The sequence below is a fragment of the Cebus imitator genome, unplaced genomic scaffold (genome assembly GCF_001604975.1).
Source record: "Cebus imitator isolate Cc_AM_T3 unplaced genomic scaffold, Cebus_imitator-1.0 Scaffold79, whole genome shotgun sequence".
NCBI lineage: Eukaryota > Metazoa > Chordata > Mammalia > Primates > Cebidae > Cebus > Cebus imitator.
The window spans coordinates 2,393,661-2,416,296 of record NW_016107394.1 but is presented as its reverse complement, the minus strand read 5'-3'; the positions used below and the strand labels follow the sequence as shown (position 1 = coordinate 2,416,296).

Sequence of the window (22,636 nt, the reverse complement as noted above, 5' to 3'; positions counted from 1 at the left end):
TTGGTGAACCACCGCTTTCACAAGTCAAGGAAAACAATATACTGGCTTGGTGAAAATAGTTCCAGATCCACTTGGAAAGACTTGGGGTGCTCTGGGTTTCCGAAAGGGCAGGGTTAAATGTGTACCCTGGCCCCTGGGGCTGCACTTGCCTATCACAGACTACTAAACACTGATGGAGCAAACTCCAGTTGCTGATTCATCCTAGAGCCTTTACTATGCTGATTCAAAAGAACACCAGAGCATTTTCTAACCTGCACACAACTCTGCTCTGTGGATGGGAACCCTTCTACCCTCTCCTGCACACAATCAGTTCAATCAGTGTATGCCCCAAATGGTTCTCATTAGATCATTTTCGAGGGAATTACCAGGCACAATTTAGTTGTTTTAACCCTAAGAGAAAGAAATGTTGGTTTCAGCTGAGTCAGTATCTGGTATTTTAACTCACTTAGCTTTCCCTGCAGCACAGTCCAAGGGTGTGCCTTCCTGGACTGAAGGACTTGCACAGACCAGCTCCCTGGTGTGGACCCATGGTCACTGACGACTGATTCTGCCCAGGTAATGCTCCCCCTCACTCTCAGGCATTACTGTCTTCTGGATATTGGTTTTCTTTGACCAAGAATCTTGCCAGAATCTTAAGTCTGCGTGGGTCCCTGAGAATCCTTGTATTCAGGAGGATAAATATGTTCCGGGTATGAATGTGTATTTTGCGTGATCCTTCCCAGTTGATGAATTTGTTTTAAAAATGCATAACAGAAGCTCTCATGGCAAGAGTGCAGCTGAGGCGAGCAAATTAGCTTTGAAATTAGCTGCTGTTTTGGAGTTTGCTGTGATTTGGGGTTTGGAAGGAAAGGGAAAACAAGGAAGTAAAAGCTTTCTAATCTTGCCTGTGTACACCCTTTATCACAAGGAGTTCTCCTTATTTGTCCTCCAGGTAGCTTGCTTGCAGCAATGTGCCTTTATCAGTAAGCGATTTTACAGGCAAAGCTCTCAAATAATATACAGATATAGAGTAGAAAAGTAAATAAATATAAGGAATTTAAATGCCAATGCCTGTGCCCTTAATATTCTGTCAAGAAAAACCCTTTAATAAAATAAGTTGTATTGTGAATTTTAGTTAAAAGTTCCTCTCCCTGATGTTACCACGGTGAGAAATAAAAATGCAAATGTTGGATTTCAGATCCTAAAAGACTTTGAATTTAGTTTTTTAATCCCTGCAAAAGCCAAATGAAGTGAAATTTGTAAATTTCCTGAGTATCATTACTTGCACTAATATCTAAGAATATGCAAATATAAATGTAAATATTCAACTAGTTAAATTATTTGAAAGAACAAGTATTTTATAAATTGGTTCTTGTATTACTGGAACTCATTGCAAAATTGTGTGCATTTATAGTTAATCCAGTTAAAGTGAATAATACTTTGTTACCGTATTTCTCTTATGAATTCTTATCAATATTTAATGTTAACAATATATTTTTAAATCTGCAAATGATTCTGATCATGTGTTCATTTACGCATCAACACAGAATATACATTCTTCTCATCTGTACGTAGAACATACTCCAAGATCAACCACATGCTTGGTCATAATGCAAATCCAAATTTTAAAAAAATGAAATACTACCAACCATAGTCTCAGACCAGAGTGGAACAGAAACAGAGATCAATACTTGCTTCTGAAAGACTTTTGGATAAACAATAAAATTAAGGCAGAAATAAAAAACCTTTGATATAAATGAAAACAGAGACACAACATACCAAAATCTCTGGGATTCAGCAAAAGTAGTGTTAAGAGGAAAGTTTATTATGCTAAATGCCTACCTCAAAAAGTTAGAAAGATCTCAAATTAACAGTCTAACATCACACCTGGAGGAACTAGAGAAACAAACTAACCCCAAAGCTAGCAGAAGAAGAGAAATTACTAAAATCAGAGTAGAACTGAATGAAATGGAGACCCAAAATCCATGCAAAGAATCAATGCAACCAAAAGTTGATTCTTTGAAAGGATAAACAAGATCAATAGACTGCTAGCTAGAGTAAGAAGGAAAAAAGAGAGAAGATCCAAATAAGCACAATCAGAAATGACAAAGGTGACATTACAGCCAATCCCACAGAAATACAAAACATTCTCAAAAACTATTATAAATACCAGTAAGCACACAAACTAGAAAATCTAGAGGAATTTGATAAATCCCTAGAAACACAAAATCTCCCAATATTGAATCATGAAGAAATTGAAGTTCTGAACACACTAAAACGGAGTTCCAGAATTGAATCAGTAATTTAAAAAATCTGTTAACCCCAAAAAACCCTGGACCAGATGGAGTCACAGCTGAATTGTACCAGACATAAAAAAAAGAACTGGTACTAATCCTATGGAAATCATTCCAAAAAGTTGAGGAAGAGGTACTCCTTTCTAGCTCCTCCTCCTGCCCCGTGAAGCCAGTATCACCCTAATTCCAAAACCTGGCAAAGATACAATGAAGAAAGAATACTGCAGGCCAATATCCCTTATGAACATGGATACAAAAATTTTCAACAAACTACTAGCAAACTGAAACCAGCTAATTCATTATGATCAAGTAGGCTTCATTCCTGGGATGAAAGTTTGGTTTGACATACATAAACCAGTAAGTGTGATTCACCAGACAAAATTAAAAGCAGAAGCCATATAATCATCTCAATAGACACGGAAAAGCTTTTGATAAAATTTAACATCCCTTCATGATAAAAACTCTCAAGAAACTAGGCTTCAGAGGAACATACCTCAAAATAATATAAGCCATCTATGACAGACCCACAACCTACATATCATGCTGAATGGACAGAACTGGGAGCATTCCCCTTAAGAACTGGAACAAGACAAACATGCTTACTTTCACCACTCCTTTCAACATAGTACTGGAAGTCCTAGCCAGAGAAGTCAGGCAAGAGAAAGAAAGAAAAGGCATCCCAATAGACAAAGAAGTCAAACTATTTCTGTTTGCAGATGATATGATTTTGTACTTAGACAACTCTAAAGACTTTACCAAAAAACTCCTGAAACTGATAAACAACTTCAGTAAAGTTTCAGGATACAAAATCAATTTAGAAAAATTAGTAGCATTCCTATAAACCAAAACCTTTCAAGCTGAGAGTCAAATCAAGAATACAATCCCATTTACAATAGTCACCAAAAGAATAAAATACTTAGGAATACATCTAACCAAGGAGGTGAAAGACCTATACAAGAAGAACTACAAAACACTGCTGAAAGAAATTGTAGATGACACAAACAAATGGAAAAACATTTCATGCTCATGGATTGGAAGAATCAATATTGCTAAAATGGCCATATTGCCCTAAGCAACCTACAGATTCAATGTTGTCCCTATCAAGATACCAATGTCACTTTTCACAAAACTAGAAAAAACTATTCCAAATTCATATCAAACAGAAAAAGAGCCTGAATAGCTAATGCAATTCTAAGCAAAAAGAACAAAGCCAGAAGCATCACATTGCCCAATTTCAGACTATACCATAATGCTACAGTAACCAAAACACCATGGTACTGGTACAAAAACAGACACATAGACCAATGAAACCGAATAAAGAACCCAGAAATAAAGCTGCACAACTACGGCCATCTGATCTTTGAGAAAGTTGACAAAAACAAGCAATGGGGAAAGGACTATCTATTTAATAAATGCTACTGGGATAACCTTACAAATCACAGTTGAGAACACAGATGCCTAATTAACTGGCAAAATAAGGAACTTTGCCTCCTGGGTCATTACATGGCCCTTTTCCATCCATCTCAACTAAAAAAATTTTCTGCTTCCCATAGTATTAAAATAAATTACTGAGAGAATATCCAGATACCCAGTGATGAAGCCTCCTGGCTATAGTGCTCCCAGTTATGAGATTTATGCAGATAGATATATTAAAAAAATTTTTTCATGACCCAAATTAGGACAAGTTACAAAAAGACTATGAAAAGCCTTGTGGCACAATGAAAGTTTCTAAATTCCTTAGCTTAAATGGTTTTAAGGAAATATTTATGTTTTGTATAGCTAATTGCTATGAAACCACCATTGCAAAAATGATAGATGAGGAAGTTATGACAGTGAAAGAGATCAGACCTAACTGACTCTATCTTGCTTCTAAACTTTAAACTGTTGTTATTCATTCCTGGGCAAAGTTTGAACTAACCTTGGGAAGGAATTTAGTTTATGGTTTGACTCTGAAACAAAATTGATAATAGCCCTTTCCCGAAAAGACCTCTCTCCTGCCTAGGGACCAGTCTGCCATTGTAGGACTAACAAATTAGCTACAAGATTAGAAATTATGGTTTAGTGGTCATGTAGCCTCTGGATGCAAGAGTTCAAGCCTCCCAAATTGCTCCTAGGGATCACATTGCGATTGTAAAACCTAAGATCAGTGCTTAGATGTCTTGCAGACCCTGCACTGGATGGATCAACTGACACTACCAAGACTCACCAGCTTGTGATATGTGGCTTACCAGCTCTCTGATACCATCAGGAACAAAAGTCAGCAAGAAAACCTCACTTTGACCCACTCTGTGATTCCATATCCAGCCTGACCCACTAGCACTCCCCATTTCCGGAGCTTCTAGCCACCAAATTACCTTTAAAATCTTTGATCCCTGAATGCTCCAGGAGACTAATTTGAGTGATAATAAAACTCTGGTGTCTCGCACAGCTGGCTCTGTGCAAATTGCTCTTTCTCTATTGCAATTCCCCTGTCTTGATAAATTGGCTGTGTGGCTGTGTCTAGGCAGAGGGCAAGGTGAAAAGGTGGTTTCATCTGCAAATGTGTAACTAAAACCAAGATTATAGTAGCTCAATGCATAGAAGTTAAAGATTGTTCAGTTTTGTAGCCTTGCCTTTGGCTTTTGGTTTTTGTCTTTTATATTACTTAAAGAATTTTAGGCTGGGCACAGTGGCTCATACCTGTAATCCCAGTACTTTGGGAGGCTGAGGCAGGCAGATTGCCTGTAGTCAGGAGTTCAAGACCAGCCTGGCCAACATGGTGAAACCCTGTCTCTACTAAAAATACAAACAATTAGCCAGGCATGGTGGTGCACACCTGTAATCCCAGCTACTTGGGAGGCTGAGCCAGGAAAATCACTTGAACCCTAGAGGCAGAGGTTGAAGTGAGCCAAGGTCACACCACTGCACTCCAGCCTGGGTGACAGAGCAAGACTGTCTCAAAAAAAAAAAAAAAAAAAAAATTTAAGAGTTGATGTCAATGCCTGCCCACCCCCATTCCTGTCTGGCCTAGAACCTTTAAACTGGCTGTAAGTCCTTGGGGTCTAAGTCCCTTTACCATACGTGTTCCACTAAGGGACAGGATGAACATGGGGCAGGCAACTATGTCACCCTGACAACACTTTGGGACGAAATAAAAATGTGACCGTTGATATTGCCTCTGACAAATCCCGGCCAGAAGGAGGAGGAATGTAAACTCAAAATAAAATTCTAACCCCTCTAACCAACTGACTGGAACCCCCTTCTTGGCCCAGAGGATCCCCAAAAACCCTGAAAACTAGTTCAGGCCATGACAGAAGTGAGGGGTCACACATGCATCGTAAAACCCTGGTCCTTTTGGAGTTTAGACACAACTGACCAGCATTAACCTCTTTGATCAGCATTAACAGATTCTTTGTAGCAATAAGATACCAGATTCCAACCTGATTCTGGCACAACATCTCATGACAGATAGCAGTCCCTGATGGAAATCAAAGTATTTTACCTTCAAAATATATTTTTGGACATATTTTGAAATAGCTCTGCAAAGCTGTCTCTTCTGGGGAAAATTTACATTCTGTAGAGAATCCCCTTTTCTTACTAGGTCTTTTCTGGAGATTCTGACACATTTTAAGGTCCAATAAGAGACATTCATGTCATTTTCTCTGAATGTGGGAGCTTCTTCTACATGACAAGAACCTTGGCTTCCACAACCCCCAATCCCCTTATCTTAAGCTGACTTCAGCTATTTAGGCAGAGTTTTACTCAGCCAGTTACCAATCAGGAAACCTTTGAATCCACCTATGAGCTGGAAGCCCCTGCATCAAGATGTCCTGCCTTCTTAGGCCAAGGCAATGTAAACCTTACATGTATTGATTTATGTCTTTGTCTGTAAATTCTGTCTGCTAAAATGTGTAAAATCAAGCTGCAACCTAACCACCTTGGGCACATGTTCTCAGGACCTCCTGGGGCTGAATCATGGGCCAAGGTCCTTAACCTTGGCAAAATAAACCTCTAGATTGATTTTTTTTTTTAAACCTAGATATTGTCATCTAAGCATGTTGTTTGGTATGATTATATGTGAGTGCGTGTTTAACCTGAGGCAGGGGCTTGCATTCAGATAGGTTATTTGGGAAGTGATCCTAGGAAGCAGAAGGGCAGGACCTGGGGAGTGGAACAGGGGAGGAGCAAAGCCAACACAAGGATGCGATGTGGAGTAGTCCACTCCCACGGGGCACTGCTGAGCCCTTAGAAGTGGCTTTATGGAATGAATCTCAGAACCATCCCCCTGGGGGGCAATCTTTTGACTCCTTTCATCCATTGGTTGAGGGTGGCCCCATGGAACTTAGACTTCTTCACACTTAGGTGTAAATGCAAAGTGGGTTCTCCCAGGCATCTCATGCCTCTGCATCAGAGAAACCCAAAGGCAGGAAACAAGGCAGTGCCCACGTCAGGAGAGGGGCACCAAAACCAGCGTGGAACTTTCACTGTAGCAGTAACTGGAATGGTAGGTGAGGCTGAGAGAACGTGAGGTAGTGCACAAAATGTGTTTGGTAAAAGGTACATGCATACATATTAAGACATATTAAAGTTAATGGCTTAAAAAAACAGTCATTTTTGGCTACACAGTCTGTTCTCAACATGAGGTGGCAAAATTTCTTCTATATTTTCTGCTCAGGTAGCAAAACTCATTGCTTTCCTGAATCTGTACTCCCATTTCTCAAAAGTCTGTTTTTATAGGTATCCATTCTCATCATGCTTTTGAATATAGACAATTGTTTTTTAAAAGCCAGTATTTCCTCACTAATTGCTATAGGCTAAATGTTTGTGTCCCCTAAAAATCTATATGTTGAAATCCTAACCCCCAATGTGACAGTATTGGGAGCTGAGGCCTTTGGGAGGTGATTAAGTCATGAGGGCAGAGCCCTCATGCATGAGATTAGTGTCTTTATAAAAGGGACCCTGAAAAGCTCCCTTGCCTTTCTGACTAAGAAGGATACAGCAAAAGGACAGCCATCTATGAGTTAGGAAATGAGCTATCACCAGACACCAAATCTGCCAGTGCATTGATCATGGAATTCCCAGGCTCTACAACTGTGAGAAATAAATTTCTGTTGTTTAAAAGCCACCCAGTTGTGGCATTCTGTTACAGTAGCCTGAACGTCTAAGATAGAAATTTGGTCCCAAGAAGTGGGTGCTTTGTGAAAGCAGCTTTGGAACTGGGTAATGGGTAGAGGCTGGAAGTTTTGAGGCACTAGAAAAAGCTAATGCTGCCATGTACAGACTGCTAAAGGTGATTCTGGTGAGGACTCAGAAAGAAAAGAGAAGAGCTGTAGAGAAAGTCTCAATCTTCTTAGAGAATACCTAAGTAATTCTGCACAGAATGTTGGTAGGAATGTGGATGGTAAAGGCCTTTCTGTTGCTCATAGGCTCACAGCTGGAAATGAGAAACATCATGTTGGAAACTGGGGGATAGACAGTACTTGTTATAAAGTTGCAAAAACCTTGTTTGAATTTTGTTTGTATTCTAGTGTTTTGTGGAATGTAGAACTTGTGAGCAATGAACTTGGATATTTAGCTGAAGCAATTTTTAAGCAAAGTGTTGAAGGAACGGCCTGGTTTCCTGAGTGCTTACAGAAAATGTGAGAAGAGAAAAATAATTTAAAGACAGAATTGTTGATCAGAAAGGAAGCAAACCTTAATGATTTGGAAAATTCTCAGCCTATCCATATTGTGAAGTATGAGAAAGTCTGCTTAGGGAAAGAATACTAAGGGTGTGGCTAAGTCAATATTTGATAAGGAGATTAATACAGGTTAGCCCTCCCAACAGAAGCCAAGAGCTATTCTCTAAGACAATGAAAAATGACTCTGAAACCAACTGAGAGACTATCAGGGCTTCCCTCCGATCACAGGTCCAGAGTGTGTAAGAGCTCTGGGGGCAGAGTGGCTTCAAAGGAGAAGCCTCTGGTGTCCAAGGGACCTGGAGTTTGTTGCTCAGCCCCCTCACATCATGAGCTTCACTTCCTGTACTTTGGCACTGTGCTCCTTGGCTGTCAAAGGTGTGGCTCTAGCAGCCCCAGTGTGGTGTGGGCCTTGGTGGCTGTCCCTCTGGAGGGTGAAGGCAGCAACCTTTGGTGGTATCCATGAGGCACTGTCTCTTCCTCTAGGAATAGTGCACGAGGCTGCAAGATGTAGCTGCCTTCAACTAGGTTGCAAAGGGAGGCCTATGACAGAAGCAGCCATGAGGCAAGGTCACCCAAAGCTGTAGGGGCAGGACCACTGCCCTTGTGATCTGGAAGGCAAGCCACCAGACCCCATGCACCTGGAAGACAGAACATTGAGCAAAAGAGGATTAAGCCATAAGTACTCATGGAGTTTGCCTTGTAATTTGGATTCACTTCAGACCTGTTATCCCTTTCTTTTTTCCTATTTCTCACTGTTGGAATGGAAATTTCCATTCTATGCCTATCCCATTATTGTATTTTGGAAGCACATAGCATGTGTTTCATAGGCTCACAGCTGGAAAGCAATTCACATATCTAATTTAGATGATATTTAGATGAGACTTTAGATTTTAAATTTGACGCTGAAATGAATTAAGTCTTTCAGGGCTGTTGGGATGGAATTAATGTATTTTGTGTATGTAACCCATAGTTCAACACCCACAAACACAGAAGGACTTCCAGGAAAGATTAGCATGTTTGGAATGTGTAGAGTTTTCAGAACTTTTCAACAGTATTGTAAGAACTAAATGCTTTTTAAGACTGCAATGTGGGAAACCCCCTATGATGATTTTGTGCATATTATTTAAGTTGCATTTGTATGAGTGACATGTAGGCCACATCGATATATCTTAATAAGCATATGCACTTTTAAAGCATGTTCAAGTGCAATTGTTGATACAATATCTGTTGGCAAAGAATTCTAAAAGTTTTCTAAAGGTTATTTTAAAGCTTGGATTACCCTTGATTGTCAATAGTTGTAAAGCCCTATTGATTCATCAATAATACTTTCATGGCTCACATTATTTGGAATCAGAGAAGTTGCAAAACTTCCAAATGGAATCTTAAAAAAGATAAACTGGTCAGGACTTAAGCAGAAACTGCCCTAGAGTGGCCTGATACCCTTCCCAGAGCTCTTATGAGCATAACATCTACTGCAAAATGAAGACTAAGAGTCTTCCCACATGATTAATCTGTGGGATTCCTATGCTATTTCTAGTTACTCCCCCATGGTCACTCCCTGGAAGAGTCTACAGGCTCTCTTGATTTTATGTTCATTATTTCAAAGCATCTCAACAATGATGTGCATCCAAGCATTCTATTCTAGATGCAGCATACCAAGTGACCTCCATAGACAGAATAATGGTAAAAGTGGCTGACTGAAATTACATAAGATTTATCAAATGAAGACATCACTGGAACTTTATTGGAAGGGACCTTATCAAGCCCTGCCAAGTACTAAAATGGCTGATACTTTGTATTAGTTAGGATTCTCCAGAGAAGTACAATGAATACGAGATAATAGATAGGTAGATTGATTGATTGATTGACTGATTTATAATGGGAATTGTCTCACAAACATGACACGCCATATGCCACCTGCAAGTTGGAGACCCAGAAAACAGAAAAGCTGGTTCTGGAGACAAGCTGGTGGCTTCAGCCCGAGTTTAAAGGCCTGAGGACCAAGAAAGTCAATGGAGTAATTCCCAATCTATCAGCCCAAGAAAGGAGGTGGGATTAAGTCCCTGAGTCTGAAGACGTGGGAACCAGGAGCTCTGATGTCCAATGACAGGAGAAGATGGACACCCCAGCGCAAGGAGAAAAAGAGTTCACCTTTGATGTCTACCATCACCTACCCATGAGGGCAGATCTTCCTTACTCAGCATATTGATTTGAATGCTAATCTCTTCTAGAAACACTCTCACAGACACACTCGGAAATAATGTTTACCAGCCATCTGGGTATCCCCTTAGGCCAATCAAGTTGATACATTGAATTAACCAGCGCACAGGTGCCAAGGCTTTTGGTATTATATCTCGTGTTCTAACTGTGAGAAAATATACTCACCCACTTAACAACTTCTTGCTTTTGTCTTAAACACAGGGATCAATGGCTTTTTTCTCTCTTGAGATCCAGCAAGCGTACAACTCCTAGAAGTGTTATAGAGCAGTGGCCTGGTTTTCTATTCCAATCCTGATCTGCTGGTAAGTGGACGTTGACTTAGTCTGTTTTCTGCTGCTAAAACTGAATGCCACAGACTGGGTAGTCTATAAAGAAGAGAGATTTATTTAGGTCACGGTTCTGGAGTTCAGGAAGTCCAAGAGCATGGCACTAACACCTGGTAAGAGACTTCTTGCCCCATCATAACATCATGAAGGGCATCTCATGGTGAGAGGGCAAGAGGGTGTGTGTCAGCTCAGGCTTCTCTTCCTTGTCCTCTTCTTATAAAGTCCCCAGTTCTATCATGAGGGCTTATCTAATTCTAATTACCTCCCAAAGTCCTCACTTCCAATCGACATATAAATTTGGGGATTACATTTCCACACATGAAGTCTGGGGGACACATTCAAACCATAGCTGATATCTATATGAAAAGCAATATAGTTTGACTTTTCCTTCAACCATACCCCTAAATCGATTCCAGGTGGGTTGGTGATCCTATATGTGACAAAACAAGAAGCTTCTAGAAGATCACATTAGAGAAATTATCAACAACAGACACATTAAAATGTGATCAACTTCAATGAGTATCAGGGAAATGCAAATTAAAGTCACAATGATATACCCACTGGGGCAGCCACCTTAATTAGCAATAGCCAAGTATTGATGACAAAATGGAGCAATAGGAATTTTGTAACTTCTGATGGGAATTTAGGCTAATAGAACCACTTTGGAAAATTGTTTGGCAGTATCTACTAACGTTGAACATTATATATATATATATAAATAATACATCCCCAGCAATTCTACTCCTAGGTATATACCCAACAGAACTTAGTAATGTGGCTGGGTGCCTATAGTCCCAACTACTAAGGAGGCTGATGGGGGAGGATTGGTTAAGCCCAGGAGTTCAAGACCAGCCTTGAACAAAGTGAGACACCCATCTCTTAAAAGAAATAAAAGAGTGATGTGTACAACAATGTGTGTACATGTGTATAGCCTACAGCAATGTTCATAGCAGCATTATTCCTATAGTCAAAATTTGCAAAGAACAAAATGCCTGTCATTTAGAATGATCAAATAAATTGCCATATTCTCATATAATGGAATATAACAGGGCAATTAAAATGAGTAAAATACGGCTATATGCAACAACATGAATAAGTCTCACAAATGTAATTTTGAGTGAATGAAGTCAGATGCTAAAGAATATATTCCATATGATTCTATTTAGATAAAGCTAAACAGGCAACACTGATCTCTGAGGTTGGAAGTTAGTGTAATGCTTACCCTTTGGGGAAGTAATAACTGAGAGGGAGGGTGTGGGAGCTCCTAGATGGCTGAAAATCTTCTGTTTCTTTATCAGGGTACTGGTTGCACAGCTGCAATCATTTTGTGAAGAGCCATCAAGCTGCATATTTATGATTTGTGCACTTTTCTGTATGCACACTATAATAAAACATTTAAACAAGAATGCACCATGGCATACGTTTACCAGTGTAGCAAACCTGCACAGCCTGCACATGCACCCCTGAGTTTAAAATAAAATAAGCAAAGTGAAGTAGTTTGCCCAACACACCACAGCTAATTAGTAGTGAAGCAGGGGTTTTAATTCAGCCAACTCGGTCTGACTCCAGTACTTATACTACAATAAATACTTTATTTATGTTGAAAAAAAAATAAGACAGTAGCTTCCCTCCTTATCTACTCATTGCTCTCGATAACTCTAGATCTACCTCTTTTTCGCTGTGTACCTTGAGGAAGCTGCCTCTTCTGAGGCTTAGTTTTTTCATTCGTAGAATGAAGGCAACTCATTTATCCAATAAAGATTTCCTGAGCTCCCACTACATGCCAGGTATTGTTCTAAGTGCTTAGGATACATCAGTAAAGCAAACTTACAAAGACCCCTGCCCTGTGGAGCCTAAATTCTAGAGCTAGAGAAGAACAGGCAGTATACAAATTAATATAATAAATTATATAGTATGGAAAGGTAAGTAAGTACTATGGCAAAAAGACAAGTGTTGATGACAAAAGAAAGCAAGAGGCTCTTTGTGCTCTTTGATGGGATATAAGCTAATAGAAAGCTTGGGGAAAACAAGGAGGATCAAGAGTGTGGAGGGAGCAAGTTGCAATGTGAAATAGAGTAAAAATGTATAAAGTTTTATTTATTATTGTTATTTTTATTTTTTGAGACAGCGTCTCACTCTGTCACCCACGATGGAGTGCAGAGGCATGATCTTGGCTCACTGCAACGTCCGCCTCCCGGGTTCAAGCCATTCTTCTGCCCCAGCCTCCCGAGTAGCTGGGACTACCAGGTCATTTTGTATTTTTAGTAGAGACGGTGTTTCACCATGTTGGCCAGGCTGGTCTCAAACTTCTGACCTCAGGTGATCCACCTGCCTCAGCCTCCCAAAGTGCTGGGATTACAGGTGTGACCCACCGCACCTGAGAAGCACTTGTCACAATCTAAAATGTTATACATTTGGAACCAGGGGAGGTAGCTGGTCCAAATGCAGGGAAAGGGGACAGTGAGTGTGAAGGGGATGAGGCAGCTAAGATTGCAGACGGACATGAAATGTCATCTCCCTGAGAAAGGGGCATTTGAGGAAACACCTGAAGTAGGTTATGTAAGCTGGCCAAATATCTGGGAAAGGTTAGCTCCGGGCAGCAGGAACACAAATAAAAAGTCCTAAGGCGAAGATGTGCCTGCGTCTTTGAGAATATAAGGAGGTCAGTGTGGCTGGAGCAGAGTGAGCAATGCGGAGAGCGGTGGAAGATGAGATCCGAATGTCTGTGGGGTGCCAAAGTGGATGTGGCCTTTTTTTCAAGCATTGTAAGGACTTTGGCTTTGAGCCATGTTAACATCCAAGCACAGAAGTTATGTTTTGAACTAAGTTTACAGTCTCTCAGGTGGGCAATAGTAGAAGCAGAGAGGCCAATTAGGAGGTTGTATCATGCGGGTCCCATGAAGGAAACAGAAACCATTCTGGACATTTCAAATAGAAAGGGACTCAAGAAACAAAATTAGAGGCTTGCAGATTGGAAGGGTTGGAAGAGAAGTAGTCAGGCTTCATTGTGGGCATTGCCCTTCAAGGTCACACCACTGTAGCTCAGACTCAGTTATCAGTAAGCTAGTTCTGCGCATGCAATTATTGCTACACCTATAACTGACCCTCACGCCGATGAAACTGGTGGAGACACCCTGGAAGGAACAAACAGCCCAGAACCTGATTACCAAAATAGTCGTGTCTGTCTGCCTTTACTTGCCAGCGGCCTCTTCAGCCCCCGCTTCACTTACCACCTTGTACTAGATGGTAATACAAAATGTGTTTTGTGTGTGATTATTATTAGGAACTAATTAACAGACCCAAATTACAATGAAGTCTAGGAAGTGTTGTTTTTAATTCTCCAATCTTGCCACGTGTGAGGAGAGCAATAAGAGAAAGTGAGAATAAACAATCTCATTATCTATCACAGAGGGCACTGTAATGATACAAGTGAGACACAGAGGGTCTTAGACCAAGGTGGTAGCAGTGCAATGGTGAGAAGTGGTTGGATTGGGTTCAGTCTATAGTTTGAAGTTAAATAACAGCTTTACTCATGGATTGGGGTGTGAGAGAAAGAGAGGAGTCAAGAGTAACTCCAAGCTTCTTAGTCTGAGCCACTAGGAGAGTGAAGTTTCAGTGTTGTCAGGAGACAGCATGTTTCAGTTACAGCATGGAGGTGGAAAGAACTTTTAGAAAGAGGCTGAGGATATGGGGCAATTTACTAACTGTCAGCCATGTGTTCCAGGGGGAAGAGTAGAAGTGTTTCAGGAGGTAGGAAAGTGTGAGATATGGGGTTACAAAGGGGACAGGTAGAGTCTTCGGTGGATTGGGGTCTGAGGACATGGGATATCTGGCGATCTGGGCTTCATAAACAGGGGCTAAGGGCAAAAACAGATTGTTCATTGTGAGCCCCAGGCAGACAGTGGCAGTGAGGCTGTGAATACTGGTGTGAGGGAGAGTTCTATCAAAAGCACAATCTGGAGGCTCCCCATAGACCCTTGCTGGTGGGGGCCCATGAACTCATATTTATAACCAATACCCAAGAAGACTCTTGTGCGTATAATGCCACCTGGTTCCTAGGTGCAACCTGCTGTTTTAAATAAGAAACTGTGTTCGCCTTGTGATCCTGGGAAATAGGAGTAGCAATAGGTACATAAAGTGCTGCTGTGAATTCTCTACCTGCTTCTATAAGCCACATTGGTGAATCCACAGCAGCTAGCAAGGTTATACCATGAGCCAGGCCAAACTCCTACAAACATCTTTGCTCAAGAAGATCACAACTTGGCCGGGCGCGATGGCTCATGTCTGTAATCCCAGCATTGGGGGAGGCTGAGGTGGGCGGATTGCCTGAGGTCAGGAGTTCGAGACAAGACTGACCAACATGGAGAAATCCCATCTTTACTAAAAATATGGTTAGCTTGGCATGCTGGTGCATGCCTGTAATCTCAGCTACTCGGGAGACTGAGCAGGAGAATCACTTGAACCCGGGAGGCGGAGGTTCGGTGAGCCGAGATTGCACCACTGCACTCGAGCCTGGGCAATAAGAGCAAAAAAAATTTTTTTGTGATATTCTCAAAAAAAGAATATCACAAGTCTACTTCATAGAACAGCCTCCAACTGCTAAACTATGGCTATTATTTACCTTTGTCACCTCGATTTCCTTTAATTTTTATTTTGCCCTTTAAGCTTCCAGCACATAACTTCTAAAAACTTTCTGGCTTTCCAATCAGCTAAAATGTTTCCCCTGAAATTTATTGAAGACTTCTCAGAATCCTGATGTTGGACAATGGGAGTGGAAACTACTAGACAGGCTAAAGAGTTTGGGTAGAGCCAAAGTGGTCAAGACACCTGATGCCCAGGAGAATGGACGAAGCCTAAACCCAGGCCCTGGTCTTTTCAGATCAGGCTGTGTTATTTTCAGCCAGTGTTTAATTCCAGTCATCATTTGTTGACTGAGCTGTGGAGAAGCAAGTCTTTCAACCACAAGAAGAGACTCTGAAGCCCCGTTGCTCATTGCCACCTGAGATGGATATCTTAGGGAGGCCCGAGACTAAGCATGCTGCTGATCTCTTCTACAAGTTGATGTCTGTCGGGTGTGCATGTGATGACTTAAAAGAGAAGAAACCTGGAGAAGTGCTGTCAAATTGTGGAAAGAAAGAAGCAGAGGAGAAAAAAGAGATGTTTGATGGCGCTCACGAGGACAAGATGGAAAGTGAAAATGGAAGGGCTATAGATATTTGGAGACAGAAGAAAAATGAACACCAAATGAAAGAATCCTCACATACTCTGGAAGCTTGTGCATTCTTGAATTGACTAAAAATTGTACTAAATATTGCATGGTCTGGCAATAATAGCGTATGTCACAATACTGCTTACAATGTTACGTAAGTTGCAGCCTTAAAGGATGCATTAAAACCTTTCTGACCCGGGTATTAAATAAATAATGTAAATATAAGAACAAGAGGTACAGAATCTCATGCAGATTCAAAGCTAAGATAAAATGTTGCTTAAATAGCAGAGATTTAATAAGGTCTAGTGGCCAATCTTACAGGTGAAATAATAGGTTATTGTTTCAATTTACATTTCAATGGCAATTTCCATAAAATGAGCATTTAAAAATGTTTTCCTCATGTTAAATTGGCTACTTCATTTGTTTTTCCAATTTTTTTAAAAAAATTTATTTGTAGATAATTCTTTACATGTTGTACATCTTGGAAAGATTCTTTCCCAATCTACTACTGCTTTGCAAGCTTGTTTGTGGTGTCTTCTGCCACTCAGAAGTTTAAATGTTTGATTCTGACTTAATTTACTTGCTGTGTAAAAGGAAAATTTTTGACTTAAAAAAGCACTTGTCTAGGAGATATAAAAACTGCATGTTTTATCTCATCACAGCTGGGTTTTCCCTGCTGAATTTGATAAACAATCATGAACTTTTAATGACTCTTGCATACCAGATGGTAAACAAGGATTTTTTCCTGACCAAAAAACAACAGGATTTCTTTTAGCCAATTAAATGCAGACCTAGGAACTTAATCTATCCTATCTGGAATGGCATTGTTTTACTGCTTAAATACAACTCCTACTAATACTTAAGAATCCCTGAGCTTTCCCTGGTGAGTTCCTTCCCTTGTTTCTTACCTCTATTCTATTCTTTGACAGTCAATCGTATAACCTCCCAGTACCTCAATTGTAAAACTGGAAAATAACAGAATTTACCTCACTGGGTCATGATCAAGATGAGATAAGTAAATATATAAAGTGCTTAAACCAATGAGTGCCTCATATACAGCAATCACCCAATACATTTTATATATTTGTGTTATTATCATATATCAAATTATTTTTATTTGTTTGTGTTTTTTGGTCTTATTTAAGAAAGACTTCCCCAATCAATAGGACATATTACAAATCTTCCTCCTCTCTTCATGACCTTCAAGGCCTCTGGAAAGCCTCTTTTGAAGTTGAGTGTAGCCATGTGGCTTTCTTGAATCAGTGAAATGTGAGCAAAAGTGATGGTGTAGCTTCTAGGCAGAAGTGGTGACATCCAGGAGTCCATCAGGCCACCCAGTCCCTGCATTCCCTTTTCCTGCCTTGGTAATTGTTAAAGGATGTTCTGTGAAGTTGTTCCTGAATTAGGCATGGACAAGAAATACTTTTTTTTTTTTTGGTTAAAAAATATCTTCCGTTCCTGATGTTAAAAAATGTTATTCTACATTTTTAATAATAGTTTTAGAGGTTTATTTTCTACATTTGGTTCTTTAATTTCTTTGGAATTACTAAAGAAATGGCATATTTAATTTAAAGATCTAATTGGCGGCTGGGCACAGTGGCTGACATCTGTAATCCCAGCTCTTTGGGAGGCTAAGGTGGGCAGATCATTTGAGGTCAGGAGTTCAAAACCAGCCTGGCCAACATGGTGAAACCCCATTTCAACTAAAAATAGAAAAACTAGCCAGACATGGTGGTGTGCACCTGTAATCCCAGCTACTTGGGAGGCTGAGGCAGGAGAATCACTTGAACCTCGGATGCGGAGGTTGTAATCAGCCGAGATTGTGCCACTGCATTCCAGTCTGGGTGACAGAGCGAGACTCCATCTCAAAAAAAAAGAAAGAAAGATAGATAGATCCAATTGGCTTTTATTAGCAATTGTAGAAATGGGCAATGTCTCCTTCTAGACAATAGAATGGGTATTCTGATGAGCTGAGCAGAGGGAGTTGGCTTGATGGTGAGAAAAGGGCTGAAAAAAGCAGCAATAAAGAACAAAGGTCATTTCAAAGTTTCTTTTCTTACAGGGTTAAAACAGAAATGACTTCCTCATCATACTGGCTCAGGTAAACTGGGCCCCTTCTGATTGGTTTCTGTGAATCTTCTGGGTTGCTTTGGAAACTGACGCATTTCAAAGTTCACTTTGATTATGTGGCAGAGTTCATTATGGTTTGCAGTGGTCTGTTGGGATCTAGTGAAGAAGCTTCAGCCAAAACAATGGCCTCCCATGAATTTTATTTAACAGGTGCAAAGTAGGGATCCAATTCAATTTCTTTTTCTTTTTTCATATGAACAGACAGGGGTCCCAACACGTTCAGTGACTCATTCCTTCCCCTGCCAGTGGTTATGTGGGTCTTTTTCTTGACTCTATTCTCTCCAACGGTCTTTTTGTTTATTATTGTACCATTCTACTATTTGGTGCTACTTACCATTTCTTTGTAATTTGTCTCAATAGCTGCTAGGCCAAGGGCAGCCTAGTCTTCAGGCATGGAGAGTGGAGGACAAGGAGTGAGTGAAGTTCTGTGCATCTTAACCAAACCCACCCTCGGCAAGTAGAGCACTTAGCCTACCCTGCTCTATCCAGACATTAGAACGTGCCTGTTCGTTTCCTCACAGATAATCAGAGCAGGCAAGAGGCAAGGAATAGATTTGGGAGCTGTTATTAAAATTAATTGACAGGGCTTGGTAGCTGCTTGGATATTTGGTGGGGTAGTAAAGGAAGAGGGGTTTATCTAGGACAGCCCTTGTATTTCTGGCTCAATCAATCAGTCTTCCAAGGACATCTATAAGAAATGTACAACATGAACCTTCTCAACTGTGAAAATGCCACCTTCAAATCTAACGCTTTAGGACAGTTTCTTGATCAAATAAAACAACCTATAAACATGTCTAGCCACAGAAAAGCAAGGTGTGATTATAAATGATTTATTTCTTAGATTATAACATTCATCACAATTAAATTGCCTTTTTAAGACTGCTACTGCTGACAGTGCATGGAAATACTGCTTTTTAATCATAGTGCAGTATCAAGAGACCAGGGTGTGAATTTTAAGAGTGCTCACTTTTGCATGCAGTCAGACTCAGTAGTTTCTCATTTGTCTGTGGGCGCCATGAGCACTAATGCAGACCACGAAAACAATCCCACTCTTTCTAATGCTGCCAGTGCCAGAGAGACAGTCAGGCCCCTGCCTCTTTGCCTCTCTCCCACACCCCTGCTCCATAAACTTCACGGAGAGCCAGGCACCAGGTAGCGCAGTCACAGCTCAACCAGGAGAAGCAGCAGAAGAGATCAGGCAGCTGCAGAAGGAACATGGGGCCTGCTCTCATTCCTGCAGATAGGAAAGAGAGAAGGAAAGGATTCTGCGTGGGGTTTCACAAGACATGGGCCTTCCAAACTTTTAGCATTTCATCTTAAGGTTAAAAAAAAAAAGAGGGAGCCAGACAGGGTGGCTCACGCATGTAATCCTGTCACTTTGGGAGGCCAAGGGGGAGGATTGCTTGAGCCCAGGAGTTTACACCAGCATGGGGCAACGTGGTGAGACCTTGTCTCTACAAAAAATTTAAAACTTAGCCAGGTATGGTAATGCCCACCTGTGGTCCCAGCTACTCAAGAGGCTGAGGTGGGAGGATCACTTTAGCCCAGGGGTTCAAGATTGCAGTGAACTATGATCACGCCACTGCACTCCAGCTTTGGCAACAGAGCAAGATGCTGTCTCAAAAAACAAAACAAACCCAAGATGGTGGGCTCTGGGGTGTTTTAGACCTAGTTAGGCCTCTTGCCTTTTCAGGATCTGTGAAGTACTCAGAAATACAGGGGAGAGAGAGGCTGTGCGGACACTTCCTCTTGGTTCTTCAGTTTAAGGTCACCTCAAGTTGACTGAGCTCTCAGGCCTGGTGAGTCCTTCATCTTTCCATGGCCACTTTCCAGGCCTGGGCTCCCAGCCTACTGGTGCCTCAGTGAGAAAGGCCTTCCCTCTCTGGGCCTGCAGCTCCCCCAGCCATTGTGGCCTCCATGCTTGTCTTTCTCACCCAAGGAGATGTTTCTGAATCTGTATTTCCCGGATGTCAATCTTTTGCAGTCACATATGTACTCCTGTCTCCACAGCTGATGTTAACTGGAATTGGTGGGATCTGGCTTCCTCCCCTTCAGTTCTCAGTCTGCCTGACTCTGAACACCAACCATTTGACTCCAGATGGGGAGCTGCATCTTCCCCCTGCTGGACTGTCTACCTGGCCATCCTATTTTCATTAGACTTGATCTGAATTCAAAATCTGTCTGTAAAAGTTCAGACTTTCCCTGTAATTACTCTCTGTGGTCCTATTTCTACCCTAAAGATTTCTTATGTTTCTAGCACGCCTTCAGAGCATGAGACTAGTTTGGCCTCAATTTGATGGGCACTCAATCCCTCTGCAGCTCAGATTCACTTATGGATGGATTCCTGGCATCTCAACAAAGCTTAACTCACTTCACCAGCATGTACTGGAGCCCCCATTCCAGGCAGACATTATGGCAGGTGCTAAGTGCAGATGGAAGGGGAGGCCAAGTCTCCAGACGGTAAACAAATGATTATCATGTAAATGGTGAGTGTGTGGCTGAGATGTGCACAGGGAAAAAAGAAAAGTAGTATTTGCTGAGCAATGTCTGTGTGCCAGGAAATCAGTTACAAATGTCTCTTTTAATACAGCAACACTACTGAAGTATTTGTTATTCATACCCACATCTTTCAAATGAAAAAATTGAGACACAGATTGATCAGGTAACTGGCTTAGAGTCACAGAGCTGGTTCAGATTACCACCGAGGTGGTCTGACTCCAAACATGGTACAATGTTTACTTTTGCCTGAAAGTATCAAGAAAGACTTACCATTGGAAGTGATATCTGAGGCAGGTCTTGAAAGATAATTACGGTACTAAAATTGATGGTGTTTTAGATGGAATGAAATAGGATATACAGTCAAAGGAGGAACCAGACTTCAGGCCACAAGGAATGATGGGTGCAAAGGCACAAAGACCTGAAATCCAGGCCTTGGTGGGAAAGGGTGGGTAAAATGCTCATGCTGGCACTTCTCACCATCAGGGTCTGGGAGGAGTACTAGTCTCTCCTGACGCCCTCCGTTATCATTGCCGACTATGACTGCTCTGCCTCACTGAGGTCCCTGTCCTGTGGTTGTACTGCCTCTAACCTTCCTCAGCCCAGGGACTCTACCTGTGTATCTGGTCTATTGTGTGGCCCATTTGTGCAAAATCTTTCAGTTCTTTGATCTCACTCCAACACCATCCATCTCTCTTCTGTCTAGCCAACCATTTCTATAGAAATGTCCTCCCACCTGCCCAGAACCTGTAAACTAGCCACACTGGAAATCTCGAGGTCCACCCAGCTTTCACTCTCTCCCTCCTAGAGCACCTTATAGAGGGCACCGGTCCCCAGACTTGCCTCTATCACCGTGGCCACCTGCTCAGTTCAGGCAGCCTCATCTCTTGCCCCGATTCCTGCAGGAGCCACAGCATTCTGCCTGGAATCAGGTCTTCTCACTCTCCTGGCCCTCTTATGTGTCTCCCAACATAGGAGAACCTTCCATAACTCATTCTGCCTGATGCCCAGCAGATCTTTTTGACCTTTCTGCATAGCAGAGAGGTCGAGAGCTTCACTGAGCTAGATGCTGTCCTGTTCATACAGAAGTGCAGGGAAGGGAAGAGTGTGGTCCCTTCAAATCCTTATAATGATATGGAAGGAGAGAAGGGAAGTGCTGGGTAGAGGTGGGTGTGGTCCGTGGCTAGGGCTCCACCCCACGGACCCAGGTAAGGACAGGCACTCCTGTCTTCTCATCCAAATGTTGCATTTCCCAAGAACCCCCTGGCCTGCCACATCCCCCAGCCTGTGCCTGTAAAACCAACTCCCGGCTGGGCATGGTGGCTCACACCTGTAATCCCAGCACTTTGGAAGGCCAAGGTAGGCGGATCACAAGGTCAGGAGTTTGAGACCAGCCTGACTAACATGGTAAAACCCCATCTCTACTAAAAATACAAAAATTAGCTGGACATGGTGACACGTGCCTGTAGTCCCAGCTACTTGGGAGGCTGAGGCAGGAGAATCACTTGAACCTGGGAGGCAGAGGTTGCAGTGAGCTAAGATCTTACCACTGCACTCCAGCCTGGGCGACAGAGGGAGATTCCATCTCAGAAAAAAAAAAGAAAACAAAAAACCAACCCCTGCCCTCCAGGCCCTAGCAGGCAGACACACAAGCAGCTGGATGTCATGAGGAACACATGGGTGGAAGAAGACGCAGAGGCAGCTGGACGTCGAGAGCGGCACGTCAGTGGAGGGACACACAGGCAGCTGGACGTTGAGAGGAAGGCACTGACAGGCACCGGCACGCTGGCACCAACAGGCAGAATGACGTGGAGTTTGGCCATGGCAGTTGGAGGGGAGCCCAGGCCGCCCAGCAGCCCTACTCCAAAGGAAAACCATCTTCCTTCTGGCTCCCCCATCTGCTGAGAGTTACTTCCACTGAATGAAACCTTGCACTCATTCTCTAAGCCCAGGTGTGATTCAATCCTTCCGGTACACCAAGGCAAGAACCCAATACAAAAGCCCGCTGTCCTTGCGACAAGGTAGAGGGTCTAACTGAACTGGTTAACACAAGCTGCCTATGGACAACTAAACTAAAAGAGCACCCTGTAACACATGCCCACTGGGGCTTCAGGAACTGTAAACATTCACCCCTAGACACTGCTGTGGGGCCAGAGCCCTACAGCCTGCCTGTCTGTATGCTCCCCTAGAGGTTTGACCAGCGGGGCATGGAAGAAACGAGCCATTCCCCCTGTCACATGCCCTGCGGGGGGGACAACGGAACCTTTCCTGTTTGTGTCTCTGTGCCTGGGATTTTTAGTTGAACCATCATAGAAACAATTG

General features: G+C 42.0%; 1 long non-coding RNA gene across 2 annotated transcripts in view; it reads left to right on the top strand.

The window, feature by feature from the left end:
* Positions 1-204: 204 nt before the first annotated feature.
* The window catches only part of LOC108307542, a 32,835-nt gene continuing 10,403 nt past the window's right edge, over positions 205-22,636 (top strand). The window contains exons 1-3 of one of the 2 annotated variants that reach the window (XR_001826563.2): positions 205-555; positions 10,355-10,455; positions 11,778-11,859. This is a non-coding gene — a long non-coding RNA (uncharacterized LOC108307542). Of the gene's footprint in view, positions 556-10,354; positions 10,456-11,777; positions 11,860-22,636 lie in introns of those variants that run through there. The other variant, XR_001826562.2, reaches the window with a different exon arrangement.